We start from the raw sequence: 9540 nt of genomic DNA on the forward strand, positions 1-9540 counted from the left end.
CTCTGTGAGGTTTCGTTGACTGGTGATCGTTAGGATGATGATAACGTATGTCTTCAAGGCAACAAAGAGAATTTCACTTGTGATCTGTCAATGTTAGAACCATGTTAATAAAGGTGGAATGCTTGAAAACTGTGTGCTGGGACCAATATATTGTAGTGCTGCCCATTGCAAAGATATATTGCAGTGCTTATTGCCGAGACATTGAAAAACTAAACATTCACAAAGAAAAGTGTGCTTCAATTAACATACATTTTCCACGTGCCTACTGCTTTTGCAATAAGAAGACCTGCTGAATTAAGGAGCTACAGCCCAGCAGCCTGTTTGAAACCAGGTTTATCAAGGTCGATACCTATAATGGACGTGACTCGGAGGCACTCATTTAATGTTGATTGCTAGCATGTCTAGTCGTGTTTACTTTTTGTCATAAATAAAATGTTATTGCTGTATGTGTTTCGTGTATTGCACAAGCGCAAACCTGCAGGCCGCCGGCCAGCGAAACGCCGCAGGGGCATTGGGAGACGAGGGGGGGCAAGAGGGGAGGGTGAAAGAAAACGGATATCAAAATCCCGATTGTAGCAGGATTCAATCTGTATTTTTTAAATGCCCTTCTAATGGTCTTACAAAATCCCATTTAAAGACTGGATTTTTCGAAACTACTTTAAGCAGGATTCTAAAACTTTTTGCAATAGTCATATCCACCGAACATTAGCAACGATATACGACCGTTTATCACCTTCTAAACGGATTGCACGGATTTTTTAGTGCATCTTTCAGACGTTCATTTATTCTTGGCAAATTGGTATGGAAGCAGTTTTCTATCGCTTTTGTGCTAGCTGGGCACTTCGGCTGAAGAACATGCCACCCATTTGCGGCAACTATTCTCTCGCCTGGACGAATACGGAATTGTGATCAACCCAGACAAATGCCTCTTCGGAGTAGCAGAAATTGATTTTTCGGGACATCGCATCACGTGCGACGGTATCCAACCACTGAATGACAAAGTCCAAGTTGTTCAAAACTTCCCTCTTCCTGTCAACAAGCGAAAACTTTGACAATTTCTTGGACTAGAAAATTTCCATCACCATTTCATACCAGCTTGGGCATACACACTGATGCCGTTAAAGATATTCTCTTAACACCCGGACCAGGCACAGCACTGTTGGAATGGACGGAGGAAGCTGAAGCCGTCTTCCAACACAATCAAGGATCAAGTGGTGACTGCAGCTCTTCTCACTCATCCACAGCCTGATGCACCGACCTGCCTCATAGTAGGCACTTCCAGCAATACTGTGGGTGCTGTACTTCAGCAATGCATTGGGGATGAATGGAAGCCTCTCATATTCTTTTCAAGAACACTCTCCCCGGCAAAAACCTGCTACAGCACCTACAGATGTAAGTTACTCGCTATCTATATGGCAGGGAAATATTTCAGCTACTTTTTGGAAGGCAGGACACTATATTCTCACTGATCACAAGCCACTGACCCATGCTTTCACGACCAAATCGAATGGATTGTCACCAAGGGAAATTTGACAACTGGGATTCATATCATAATTCTACACTGACATTCACCATGTCAGTGGCTCTGAGAACGCTGCAGCTGACGCATTGTCACGTGCACAAATGTGCAATGTCACTTTGCATTCAAATTCAATCGACTTTGACAAAATAGCATGGGAACAAAAGGATGACAAAGAGCTCAGAGAGCTAAGAAATTCTTCAACGACTCTCGTATTTCAAGACGTGCCCTTGCAAACATGCACTCGGTTACTTGCACGTGACATGTCCACTGGCACGCCATGCCCACTTGTACCGAAATCTTTTCGCCACTGTGTACTCAACTCTCTACACTCTCTTTCGCACCCGAGAATCAATACAACGCAAGGTCTTGTGACCATGCGATACCTGTGGCCAGGCTCATTGAGTAAAGAGATCAGACATTGGTCACGCACATGCGCTCAGTGTCAATGTTCAAAGATACAGCGTCACACTGTGGCTCCATTGTCAACCTTCATGCCACCACACGCCCGGTTCGGAGAAGTCCAAATTGACATAATTGGCACTTTGCCACCTTCCCAAGATTATTGCTATATTCCTACCTGTGTCGATCGCTTCACTCGCTGGCCGGAAGCCGTTCCTATGCGAGATGTGTCTGGTGAGACCATCACAAAGGCATTCCTGCAGACAAATTGTGCGCTTCGTAACACCACCATTACAACAGAGCACGGACGCCAATTTCAGTCTTGACTCTTCCCTTTTCAAGGAACTTCTCGCTCTCCTCGGCACACATCATATTTGCACCATCGCATACCATCCAGCAGCTAAAGGTCTAGTTGAGCGAATGCATAGGCAGCTCAAATCTATAGCTGCCTATGGAGAACCATCTCCATGGACTGAAGTGCTACCACTTGCCGTTCTCGGCATGCACAGAACGCTGAAAAGTGACTTGAAGTGCACCAGTTCTGAGTTGCTGTATGGCACCACCCTTCGCCTCCCTGGTCTGTTTATAGAAGCAAAAACGAGCACTTGCCCTACCCTCTCCAGTACGTGTCACGCTTGTGGACTATGATGGACAGCCTCTGTCCCACACCGACTCGAGCAAAGCAGACTGCTCTTGATTACGTATCCAAAGACCTGGATAACTGCACCCACGTTTTCCTGCGCTGCGATGCTGTGAGGAAACCCCTTCAGCCATCGTACGACGGCCCATTCAAAGTACTTCATCGCAACTTGAAATCTTTCACAATTGCAATTCGTGGACAATCGGAAGCATAGAGTTTCTCACTATATTACCTAGAGGGAAAACTGGCGCTGCTGCGCTGTGGGATCCGTGGGAATGCCGGTATATTGTGACTTCGGATTGCCATCGTTCTCTGAGAGTCAAGAAAGCCTTGAAGATGCACCTTGCTAGCAGCGTTCTGTCTGTCACAATGATTCATTTCCTGCTAAAACAGCATGTAAAAAACTGCTTCAGCTTTATTATTACACAAAACGATGTTTTGTTTAATTTTGAGGACTTACTATTGGATCCACAATTATATGAAACGTAAAAAGTATCAGCTGGCTGCTAAAGTTGGAGGGCAGATGACATCATCGCTTGCTTTGAAAAAACTTGTCTGTTCTTGCTTTTCTTTGCTTGATCCTGCATTGTAGGTGAGTAAAATTTATTGAGAGATGTAATATGAGTGAATGAAAGCCATTTATGTAGTTTTATTTTAAGACCGCAGTATTTGTGAAGCCATATCCACGTTTTAGACGAAGCCTCGTTCAACACCAGCCAACACAAGCCTCGCAGACACATATCTTGTCATTCCCATGAGGGCATGGCGCCCTTTAAGAAACTCGCATAGACGGTGGCACCAGATTACCCTCTAGGTGTTATAGTGAGAAACTCTATGATCGGAAGTCATCTCCGTGGACTGACTGAAACCTGCACACGCAGAGCAACAGCTCAATGACACCACCACTGAGCCATACTCAAGGCTCACACATCCGTGCACCACGCGTTCAGGAAGAACAGTGCATCAGACTGTGCAATTTGGGACATGACTGACTGTTTGCGTATACTTGTGCTACCGACACACTTGCCTAAAATATTCGTCTATTCATTTTACGAGGAAGGAGAGTAGTGTGGGAGCACACAGTTTATGTTAAGCAAGTTTTGGTTTCGCTTTCAATGTCTGGCAACCATGAGTGACAAAATAATAATTGAATCATGTTACGTGCGGACATGAAGAGCAGACCAGAATCTTCTGAGGGGAACAGATGCACTTGTGGGGCTTCCGCCACGCAGTCATGTATACCTATTATAATAAACAGTTAAACAGTTCAACATGACTATATAACCATCCTCCACAGGCTCAATGGAACCACCCAGCAGATGGAATCGCAGTTTTCTGGTTCTGTACTTACAAAGGAACAAAGCACAAAATGGGAAACCAAAGAATGAGGAAGGAGGGCTGCGCTTCCGTATTAAAATGAAAGTGAAAGCAGCAAAATGATATTTGAAGTGGGGGGTATAACGGTGACGAAAGGTGATGCAGAACCATTTCCAGATTGGAAATGAGTGTTTTTATACAATATATATAATTTCTTTTCCAACATGGCCATCATCGGGTGATACGGCTTATTTGCAACTTCTGCGATAAAGCTACATTTTTGTATTCACAGTGAAAGTGCTGCTTGCCTAATTTAAACTACCACGTGATCAGACTGTCTTGCTGTTTTTATACAACTGTGATTGCAAGAATACACAAAAATTCACGCGCCATTCCATTGCTGTGAAGGTGGAATACCAGCAAAGCAGTTTAGCACACGTGTCATATGTAAGAGGCCGCCTGCGGCGCGAAAAAGAAGAGCACGTGAAGCACGGTGTTTGAAACGGCACGAGCTCTTGAGGCACGTGAGCCGAGGCGTAATCGGGGGATGAACGGCGCTGTCCGTGGATTATCGACGTGGCTCCGGGCCAGGAAGGTCGCATCGCCAGCTACGCTCTGGCGACGGGAGACTTGGGGGTCTGGCTGAGTCCGTGACGTTGGCCGTCCAAGGTGTGGCCGTCGACCTCGGCAAGTTCGAGCGAGGCTCCCGGACTGGCTGCAGCCTCTCACGGCAGGACCGGGCACCCCAGAGAGGATCCCTCTTCCGCGGCAGACCAGCACGTTCGATTCTCCTCGGGACGACACGTCGACACTCATGAAGAAGTTGCGACGCATCCCGACGCTAGGCCTATCCAGGTGGCCCTAAGCAATGCCGAGCGCCATCACTGAAGAATTACTGACGAGCTCATCACCGATGAAGTACCGACGAGCTCATCACCGATAAAAGAGACGACGCGACGACGGCAAGGCGACTACATCATCAACGAGAGCACCAACTGTTTGGGAAAGGAGCCGACAAGTCCGAACACACGTGCAACGACGGGTGCAGCAAGGTGACTGTTTGTAGCGTTTCAGGCGTGCGTCTCAGCGATAGGACAGGGTTGCCTGACTTTGGAGGATTAGACGCCACAGACAAGCGTAGGCTTAAATCGGAACATGCTTAGTATATTAAGCTTTAGTTTGTAGCTTTGTTAGTATTGTTCCCGCAGTGTGTTTTAGTGCGCTTGATTTTTTTTTAGTTTGAGTCTCGAGTTTGCGTGCGATTAAAAATCTGTTTGCTGTGTCGACATGCATATTCCCTCTCCATCTCTTTTACCACCCGCACACCCCCGAGATCGGTGACAAAAACATCACAACACAGGTGTATTCGATTCAGCCAAGGTTCTCTGCACCTATCCACGGTGCGCAGCACCTAAACCCTCGATTCTCCGAGGTACAGCAGCGCCCCCTGAACTCTCGTCCTCGATTGCGCGGGGTGCGAGGTTAGGTGTCGCCGCGGTGCAGCCGCACGAACGATCCATGAAGCGCCATCGCAGACGCGTGCAGACGACACTATGGCGATGTTTGTAGATATCGACGGTGTCCGCACACAATTGTTCCTGATCGTAGATGAACTTGGCGTGATAGTCTATGACGGAGACGCCGAGCTGTACACTACAGCAGGTAAATTTGCCATTATGCTCTGTAAACGCAATAGCACGGTTTGTATGAAGTGGCGACATTTATTCCATTGTTCTTGCAGATGGAAAACGGGTGCGTGTACTCTGCACACCTAGCGGTTTTGCCGCCGATTGTTCGGACAAGGAGCTGCAGAACAGCCATACAAATACGAGCTGCCGAAAGCCGCTACTTCGCGATGCGGAGACGCCACGCCAGCGACCACTGAAGCTGCTGCCGCAGCTGCCGTGCCGTGTGGAGCCATGCCGTCTCCACATCGCGATTCTGAAGAAGCTTTGTGGAGTGGCCGGAGAACTAAGTTTCTCATTGAATGCTATAAAGAGCATTTCGGCCGCATCGGGAAAAAGGGGGGACTAAGGTGAGGCTTAGCATTCTATTTGTTCGTATTTGCGTTACATTTTGTATTGTTCTGCGCACAGGAACAAAAAGCAGCTGATGCTGTTTATAACAGATGCATTGAACGAAGAATTCGGATGCACCATAACGGTGATTCAAGTCACCAACAAGTGGAAATTGCTGGAGAGGGCGTATAAAAAAGTTCGGATTAATAATAACAAGTCTGGAAGCGGAGCTGCCGAGTGCAGTTTTGAGGGGTGAGTTCGCAGTGCTGCTTTTATTTTATTCATGATCTCGTATGCTAGTGCATAGTTCAGCTAACACCTGACATCTGTGTTGCACATGATTCACGTCCATTGAAAGAACGCTTTACTCACAGCGGTGTACATTAAATTAGTAACAAAACTGGCTGTTTCCAGCCGAGTCCCTGAAATACTTTATACTAAAGCATTAAAAAATGTCTGAGCATGCAATGCTAACGAGTGTGAGCTTCAGAGAAGAGCTTATTCTAGTAGTGTATCGTTCAATTTACAGGAAATTGTACCACGGTTGTACGCAGTTATGCTTTCTCCAAGCCATGCGTGCAATTCGGCTAAGTGATTTGTTCGACACCAATGTTTCTCACTACTGGCCACTGTTTGCACTGGCATATGCATAAGGGCATAAAAAGCAATTAAAAAGTAGAAACTTGCTTTCTCTGTTGTTGGTACAATATGCCAAGTATTGCTTGTACAAATTCACGTTTTACTGGTGTACTAAATTTCTGGTGCCACTTGCATTTAACTTTTTAGAGACCTGCAGGACTTTATGGAAAAACAGCACCACATAAGTCCAGTAGTGACATATGCACAGGGGTGCAAAATTGTGCCAGACAGCAGGGAGAGGTGAGCATGGTTATATAAAAGTGGCAACTTTTGTGTTGCATCCTGTGTGTCACCTGATGTCACTAGTAATAAACATTTCCTATTTAAAATAAAATGGATGTGGTCAACACTAGTGCCATGCGTGCAGTGTATGTGATGACATAGCCCACTTAATCTGTGCTTACAGGCTATTTATTTCAGAAAGCAGAGCCTCAATGCCCGCACTGAACATACAGCGACTACCATCTCTTCAGCTATTGCATTCTTGGCCCATGCACTAACACTGCCCAAGTGTCTTGTGCCAATGAATGCACAAAGCACTGGGGCGGTATTCTGTAAGAGTCTACCTAGTGGACTGTCCATTTCGGCTGTCGCTGATTGGCTGCTGCTTGATGTGCAGGAAGGTGCCAGCCAGTCTCCTTCCTGCACGTCAAGCAGCAGCCAATCAGCGACAGCCAAAATAGACAGTTCACTAGGTAGACTCTTACAGAATACCGCCCCTGTGGTCTCATTGACATACTTTAGTCTGTTGATTGTTGTGGTATCTGTCATGTGCTGTGCACAATTCATTTTTTACCATACCAATCTGGAGCAATAGGCATGCCGCAAGGCAAGCCTGTCTCTCTAAAGTGTAGTTCTAACGAACAATACATTTGCTGCAGGGAGCTGCAGGATACAACGCAGGCCCCAGAAGCGGCGCTTAGCCCAACCACAAGTGTGGAAAACACACAGGTGGAGCCACGTGGAGCCAAGCTGAAGAAGGACCCGCCCTTGGTGCAGCTGCTGCGAAAGCTGGACCAAATAGAAACAAATAGGGCAGCGCAACATGAACAGAAGATGGCCCTTCTGGAGCGCTTCGTGAGCGCATATGAAGCAAGAAAATAAACACCTTGTTGTCATCAAATCTTTTCTGGCATTTATACAACTCAGACACAAACAGAAGGTGCAAGGCTTGGAACAGTGCAAAACATCCAAAACAAAATTATAGTGGGCAGAATATGGCAGAAAGCAAAGTTCCGTTGAGAAAAGTGTACTCTCAGCACTGTGTCTCAGCAATATTCTGGCGTCTAAGCTCGCACATCTGCTGCAGTGCTTGTGATGGCTCCGTCATTTTCATATTCGATGTTGTCCTCCCTGGGGGGGTCTTCGCAGTCACCTAGCATGTCAATGCTACTGCTACACAAGTTATGTAGCACGCATGCTCCAAGTACAATGAGACAACACTGGTCGATTGAGTCTGCGTCTACAAGATATAGCCTTCTAAAGCGCTGTTTCAGAATGCCAAATGCATGCTCAATTGCCACACGTTGTTGGCTGTGTATCTTGTTGAAATTCCGCTTATAGCGCTCAAACGTTGCCCTATTATCTTTATACGGAGGCATCAGCCATGGGAGAAGCGGATACGCCGCGTCCCCCAGCAAGTAGTCATTAGCACACTTAGTCTCTGCTACACCATAGATGGGGCTTTCTTTCAGCACGCGCGCGTCGTGTGCGCAGCCGGGATAGCCAACAAAAACGTCGATGAAACGGCTGCTTGAGTCGCAGATCCCTTGCAGAACGATCGAAGGAAATTTTTTCCTGTTGTAGTATGATGCTGGGGACTCCTGGTGAGGGATTTCAATGTGGCAGCCGTCAACACACCCTATGGTGTTTCTCGGTCATTTGCCGTTGCTTCTAGCAAGAAAGCGTGCTTTGATATTCGCCCGCTCTTGATCACTAGGCCAAGCAATCACTTCTTCGCTGATATTGAATAAGAAGTCCAGAGCCCTTTTGAGGCACAGAGACACTGATGACTCAGACACATCAAAGGTATCAGCAATTCTATACATACTGTTCTGAGTACCCAAATAACTCAAAGCAATCAGGCACGTTTTCTCCGCGGGTATTTGTGGGCGACCTCCCCGAGGCGTTGGGAAAAAGGCAGACGACTTGAAATGCTCCGCAAGGGTTTTAAATGTGTCTCTGGAGAGCCGGAAAAGGCGCTTGAACTCGTAATTAAAATACCTGGCCACAACTTCCTCATAATATCTTGGAATACGATTGCGATCGCTACGGACAAGTTCAGCACCGACTTGGCACAACACTGCGTCGAGTTCCTCGTCTTCGCTCTCAGATTCTATAAGTTCCATAACAACGTGTAGGTCATCCATTTCGTTGTCCGTGTCAGCAGGTTTGTGGACCGCACAGGATAAATAAAACGGCTCCTCTAGACATGCATGCTGTCGTTGCTGTCGTCGCGCTAGTGCTTACCCACGCCGCTTTTGTAGATCAGCAGCAGACGACAGGCTTGCACCTACACACTCGATTGACATGTTAGCGGTGGCGCTGCTGATAGGTTGCATCTTACAACCTCACTCAAGGTGCCGAGAACTTCTGCACCGCGTGTCGGCCCCGCCTGCACCTTTTCGTTTCCGGTTCCGTGCATCTTTTCTGAATCGAACAAACCTCACGACATAGAGGTGACACAGAATTTAGATCAAAGGTATGAGCAAATTTTATTTCTCTTGAGCGGCAACAATGGTCATCGCGAAGAATGGCACACACACTTTTATTTTCATTGGCTGTCTTGATCGGTTGCATACATTTGCGTGGACAGCGCCTCCTCTATTTTTGCAATGCCAGTGCAATCGCTCGCTCCCCAATGGGAGCCGATGGTCCGCCTTAGTTCAGTGAGTTGCCGCGATGTGACGCAACCCACAGGGTAGGACTGCTTGCGTCATGCGTCCGTATGAGTGCGTGCTGCTGCCGCTCACGCGTCTGTCAGGATTACTTCCTCCGACTTCCGT

General features: G+C 47.1%; 1 pseudogene; it reads right to left on the minus strand.

The window, feature by feature from the left end:
* Positions 1-7821: 7821 nt before the first annotated feature.
* On the minus strand, positions 7822-9160 carry LOC119444794 (uncharacterized; annotated as a pseudogene).
* Between the last annotated feature and the right edge of the window lie 380 nt (positions 9161-9540).

This window comes from Dermacentor silvarum, chromosome 3 (assembly GCF_013339745.2).
Source record: "Dermacentor silvarum isolate Dsil-2018 chromosome 3, BIME_Dsil_1.4, whole genome shotgun sequence".
NCBI classification, from domain to species: domain Eukaryota; kingdom Metazoa; phylum Arthropoda; class Arachnida; order Ixodida; family Ixodidae; genus Dermacentor; species Dermacentor silvarum.